Here is a 6000-nt window from a genome sequence, read left to right as displayed (position 1 = left end):
TTTTAATTCACATTTTAAATGTGCTGTAATTGCAGTGGATCACCAAAATAAGGGCACACAGCATTGTGTCTGGTGAAGTCCTTTTTTTTTTTTTTTTGGACAAAATAGGGAAAAAAATATAATTACTCTCCACAAAAATGTGACCAATGTTTCTTCCACATGCTGTAAAACCATCCCAAGTTACTTGTTACATTGTTTGTATTGGAATACAGCCAGAGTCCAATTTAAAAAATACTGATAAACTAAATAAATCCTATAATCTGCTGTACACTGGGCCCTCATTATCCACCTCGGGATCATTGTTGAAGTGCATTCTGCTTCAGGTATCTGCCTATAAATGTAGTGAATTCAAAGGGATCCAAGTAGGTCAACAAGCCCCTAAAAGAAGAGCGTGAAAAAGCCATTGAAAGATTTTTTTTTACTGGCGTCACTTGAGTGAACAGACAAGCCTTTAGTAGCAAGAACATAAAATAGATTTGGCATAGCAGCAACTCCTTTGCAACACATTTTAAGCTCGGCACTGGCAGCGTTTGCATGCTGATCCAACTAAAGGGCTGAAACAAATAGCAGCACAAACACAAGCACATTTTGTGATAAACTGAAGGATGCCAAACTCAGAGAATCCCACACATGCATTATTAAAACTGTGCCATCGGGGTAATGAGCGTTGGCAGCAGTCACTCAACCTTTGGTGCTAGAGCCAGTGATATCTGGTTTGACCAGCACGTGAGTCCAAACAACAGCCACTAGGGGGACAATTTGACTTTGACTGACTTCTAAGAAGAACAGAATTCAAAACACCCCAAACATTCAGTTTTTGTAATGAAGATTTTGTTACTGGACAATATGAACATTTTATGCACAGTCTTTATTTACCAATTAATATGCAATAACTAAGAACTGATGTTTAAATATACTTTATGTAATAGAAGCTTTTTGACATTAACAGAAACTGAAAGATAAATATAGATGAAAAACACATTTTAAAGGTGCACTATGTAGTTTTTGGGAAGAAATGTTGATCAGAAGAGAAAGATCTTCATTCACTGATTCATTTTATGCCTAAACGACCAAATAAACAAACTATATTTGTTTTCATGACTGAATAAACAAACAACACAATTTTATCCTGTGTTGCATTGTTTATATTTGGCGGACCCTGCCACCTTTTCTAGCTTCGAACAGTGTTCTGAGGACCTTCACAGCTTGCTTATTCAGTTACGGAAAAGACAAATATTTCTGAGTTTGTGTTATTGAGTGCTTAATAGGGTAAATATTATAATTCTGTTTGAATTTCCTCTCCAAAACTACACAGTACTGAATATTTTTAAATAAATGCGTCTTTTCTATCAGTCTATTGGAATTTGGACACGCAGTAGCTCTGATATGGGACATAAAATACACTGCAACATATCTGAATTCTTGGGGATTTAAACCAAATAATAACTCACTAACAATAAAAACTGTTTTTAATATGCGTATGTATCACAACATTCATTAAACATGGCTGCAACCTCACTGCAACATTGCACTTATTTTTTTACATAAGGTTCACAATGGATGCGGTAACAGCCCCGATCAAAGACATATTGTGTTATATCACATTTGTATGCGACTCCAGTAACTTTTATGCTTGCGCGTATGACTGCGCACCGCGCGGTTCACCCACATTGGCTACACACATACTTGTATAACCGTTTAGATAACAGTCGGCCGTACTGAGCCGCTGTGAGCCAACCATCGGCACCGCTTCATTCACCGGCAGCTCCGTCGTAGTGATTTGCTCTCGCTCCTCGCACGCCGTTGGTAGCCGTGGGTTTCCACGTGAAGCGATGACACCCTTATGTAAAAGGAGCGACGGCACCACTGACCAATCGCAGCGCGGAGCGGCGGCCGCCGTCACCGCCCTAAGTGGGGGCGGGCAGCGCCTATTGGCTAGGAGCGCTGTGAGGTAGGGAGCGACGGCTCTCTGGACCAATAAGCGAAAATCTGGGGGAGGAGCTTAGGGAGGAGCTCGAAATGAGGTCACTGCCTGAGTGGAGATGCAGGGCACAGTGCCGGTGTGTCTGGAAAGCTGAACGGGGCGAGAGCAGTGTGTCAGACCAGGCTGGGACCGTCGAAACCCGTCCGGTATCTCTGCTTGAGACTCGAGCTTTAAGACACAAGTCTTTTTTTCCCACACTGGGAGCAGGAGCGGGATCAGGATCTGCTTGTTTTGCGAGGTTGGTGGAGTTTTTACTTTCAGTACTCACGCGAGCTGTTACGTGCATTATGCTCTTGTTGCTGTGTGATCAAGACGTTTTTAAATGTGACTAGATGAAGATGTATCTGTTACGTGGCTGTGCTGTGTGAATGTAAAATGCTGTGGGAGCGCGAAACGTCAAAGTTGCATAACTGTGTCAGTGTGAGGGTCAATCCTGGTCAGTAGACTACAGCCCTGCCCACATGACAGCGACGTGACAGAGGCAGGAGAGGAAATACCGCCCAGCTGACCTGCACTCAGAGAGACTTATCTTTACATAAGGCTGCAGTATATAGTGTAATTGAAGCCCGCATATGCAGAGGCTGACATAGATATGCGGTGGAGTCGCATATGGTGCATTGTAGACGCGCTTTCTGCTGTCACTGTCACATGAGAAAACTCCAGCGTAACGCCTTACATAAAGTCCACTGCAGCAGCACATGGCAGAGGCACCGATTAGAGAAAGTGAGTTAAGGTTTTCCCCTGAAGAGATGGCGTCAGCTGGTTTGCATAGTTGGCCATGAGGGGAAAATCCTTACGTAAAGGATCCATCGCCCCCTGGAAGTATTTATCATCCCATCTTGTTTTGACGATGATGTTTTAAGCTGTATATGGAGGAGATGGGTAGTAACTGAGTACTCACAGTTTTGTGGTATTTTGTGGTGAGCTTTCTGTGAAAAAAGTTTACTTTTAGCATGTGTTTGATGTGTATTCAGCTGTAGCTGTAACGGATTACAAGAAGTAAAATTACTCAAAATTGTAGATACAAAGTTGTTTTTTTTAACAGTATCAGCATCGATGGACAGTATTCACATCACAAAAATACTCACTCATGGAGTACTTGTACTTCAGATTCCTGATTGCATTTGACCTCTAATACTTGTTCGCTTATTCTTTAAGTGAAAGTTTGAATGAAGGAGTTGTAATGGAGTATGTTTTTACTGTATTTTTACTAAGGTGAATGGTCAGTTTATTTCTGGTTATTTATAAATGGAGCTGTTACCAGTCTGAGGGGACCTGTGGCCTATACCATGATTGTAGGCCACAGGCTATCACTTTTCCTAAATGAACATAAAGCCAATTCAAAGAAAAAGCAATCCAAACTTCATGTATTGGTGATGCAAATGCTGTTAGTATGTCTTCAAGCTGACACAATGAAATAGCTTTTCTTCCTTAACCGGTAAAGTGTTCAGTATTAAGCACTGAAATATGAAACTTAATGTGTCAAAGTCCAGCTCCACTCAGTATGTCAGCAGCAAGTCTGGCTGTAGTGGGAGGAGAAAGCATGACTGACGCATGTAAGTCTGGCAAGGGAGCAGTCATTTGTACCAGTTTGTCTTCCAGTCGCAGTCAGTGGAAAGTTTGGCATTGTGCCGGGTACAAACTTCACCGCCTACAATTTCAGCATGAGCTCAAGTGCACGCAAATAACTTTATGCAAGGATTGGACAAATGATTTCAAAGCGGATAATATTTTATTATGTTTTCAACCTGTGGTTCCTCTAAAGTATATGTTTTTAAATGCAATATCTCAAATTAAAAATGTGCCACAGCATCTGTGCAGCAGTTTACCACCAACAGTCAGTGGCTCAATGTGAAGTTCACTATCCGAACTTTGGTGGTCTGGGAACTGACTCCAAAAATAGCACATTTAATCTTCCCTCTGTAATAGAACAGTAACTTCTCAGTCTGAACATTAAGGCCTCTGTGCCTCTTTTTAGCCACGTGGAAAATGGATAAATCTTTGGGTGGTCTTGGAAGGTGCAGTGTAGTGTCTAGTGTGCATCTGATCCATTAAAAATATTTATGATAGTTGAAGATAGATGTAGGTCAGGCAACGAGGAAACAACCTCAGTCATGTCTGTTCGTGAAAAAAGTCATGACACTTTTTTGCCTTAAGGGTTGAACATTTACGACTATATTTACATGCACAGAAGAATCCAAATTACTGTGAGAAATCACATTAAAGTAGGAAAAAGAACATATCAAAGAATGCTGCAAGAGACTGATGAAACCCCAGGTTACAAGGATACTGACTGACTTTTAATTTTTTGATAAATGTATCCTTTCAAAATGTACTTCTTTTAAAACTAAAAGTAATGATAATAATATGTAAACTTTCAGTATTGAATTTTCTCTAAACAAATCCGTAGTCTGAAGAGTACTAATTTATGAGGAATTGTCACTTTCAGTACTATTGCTAGCCCCAAGAAGAGTTTAAAAAGCAATTGTTGCAGCAAAAATAATCCTAAATTGAGGATAACTTACTATCTTTGCTTTCAATCGAATCAAAGTGGCTCTTTAGACTGTTATAATAGCTGTACGTATGCAGCGTTGTACCCTGTCTGGACCCACTCATTGTAAACTTATGTAAGTCCTCATGCAGATTGAGTCACTTGTGCAAGACGGTGACTGGACACTCTAGTTAATAGAATTATTGCCTCTGTCATTGATACAGTTATACTGACACATTAGATAATACGACCAGAGCACTGTCACGCAAATGTGAGATAGGGAATATTTTATGATTTGGAATTTTTAATACAAATTTCGTGTGTTTTGTACAATTATGTCTGAATATTTCCTGTGGAAAACATCAGTTACACAACAGTCAAAAAGAGGAACATAATGAGCATAACAGAAGTAATTCAAATTTTAATATCCCTCCCTGTTTACAGTCTTAGCTGTAATGGTTTTAAGCCACGTCTGAGTGGAGTGTTCCATCCTTTCTACACTACAAGAGTGATTTCTTCTCAATTGTCTCTTGAAGTCCCGTAAGATTCAGAAAGGCCAAGTGAGCAACATGTTCCCAACAGGTAAAGATGCTGTTCCTTGATAGCCCAGAACGATTCCATGATTGCATTAAAATGACTGAAGGGCCCAAGAGGAGTAAAATATATCCTATAATTGTGTTATGTTCCTCATCTTGCCTCGTTAGCCACCTGTTCCTCGTTGTGCCTATCTTAATGTCCAATGTAACTGCTTCCTAGACCTGCCACCAGTGAGGAATAGCATCATAATGGACATTTAAATATGTCATAGTCTGTATTTATAGATCGTGAAAAACCAGGGGAAGTTGATTAGGGAAAAGTGACACTAAGACATCTTTACAGAAAGTGGGAACACAGGAAATCAACGTTACTCTCCTCGGCCTCATTTCCTGAAGCCGCCCAACAGGATGAAACAGATTTAGGCAATGACAGAAAGATAGTATCCTCAGAATTGTTACTGCAGAGGTGGACTGGACATCAGGAATAGTAACAGGTGGTCAAAAAGTGACGTACCAATATTAAACACTGTTAATGGCTTTTATTGTATGCTGTTTATTGACTGTTGTTGTTAATTGTCTTTTAAGCAAGGGGAAATTTGAGCAACCGCACTATTTTTGATCGAGTTCTCGGTTTTTGTAAACATAGAAATGAAGTAAACCTGTATAATAAGTCATCTGACTAATTCTAATTGTTTTAAAATAAATATTAGCTTGTCCCTTCTGAGTGACACAATATATATGACTAGGCTAAATTTTGATTAGGAGTGGATCCCTTACCTGATGCTTTCTCTTAAGGATTAGGGAGAGTTGGTTGAACTGTAGCATCCTTGTCGGACCCATGTTTAAATAGTCTCTCCTTATCTCTCTCTCTGACCTGTCAGCTGGTATTGAGCCAACAGATTGTGGTTATAACAAGGTAATGAGGTGAATGCCTAGCAGTTGCTGTGGCAAGCTGAGTAAACTCGGCCACATTGGAAGCCAGCCCTTAA

General features: G+C 40.2%; 1 protein-coding gene across 1 annotated transcript in view; it reads left to right on the top strand.

The window, feature by feature from the left end:
• The first annotated feature begins 2088 nt into the window (after positions 1 to 2088).
• The window catches only part of per2 (period circadian clock 2), a 28222-nt gene continuing 24310 nt past the window's right edge, over positions 2089 to 6000 (top strand). The window contains exon 1 of the mRNA XM_073492182.1: positions 2089 to 2222. The gene's annotated coding sequence lies outside the window, so the exon portion shown is untranslated. The remainder of the gene's footprint in view (positions 2223 to 6000) is intronic.

Source organism: Pagrus major, chromosome 21, assembly GCF_040436345.1.
Source record: "Pagrus major chromosome 21, Pma_NU_1.0".
Taxonomy (NCBI): Eukaryota; Metazoa; Chordata; class Actinopteri; order Spariformes; family Sparidae; genus Pagrus; species Pagrus major.
This window is presented reverse-complemented; position numbering and strand designations above follow the sequence as displayed.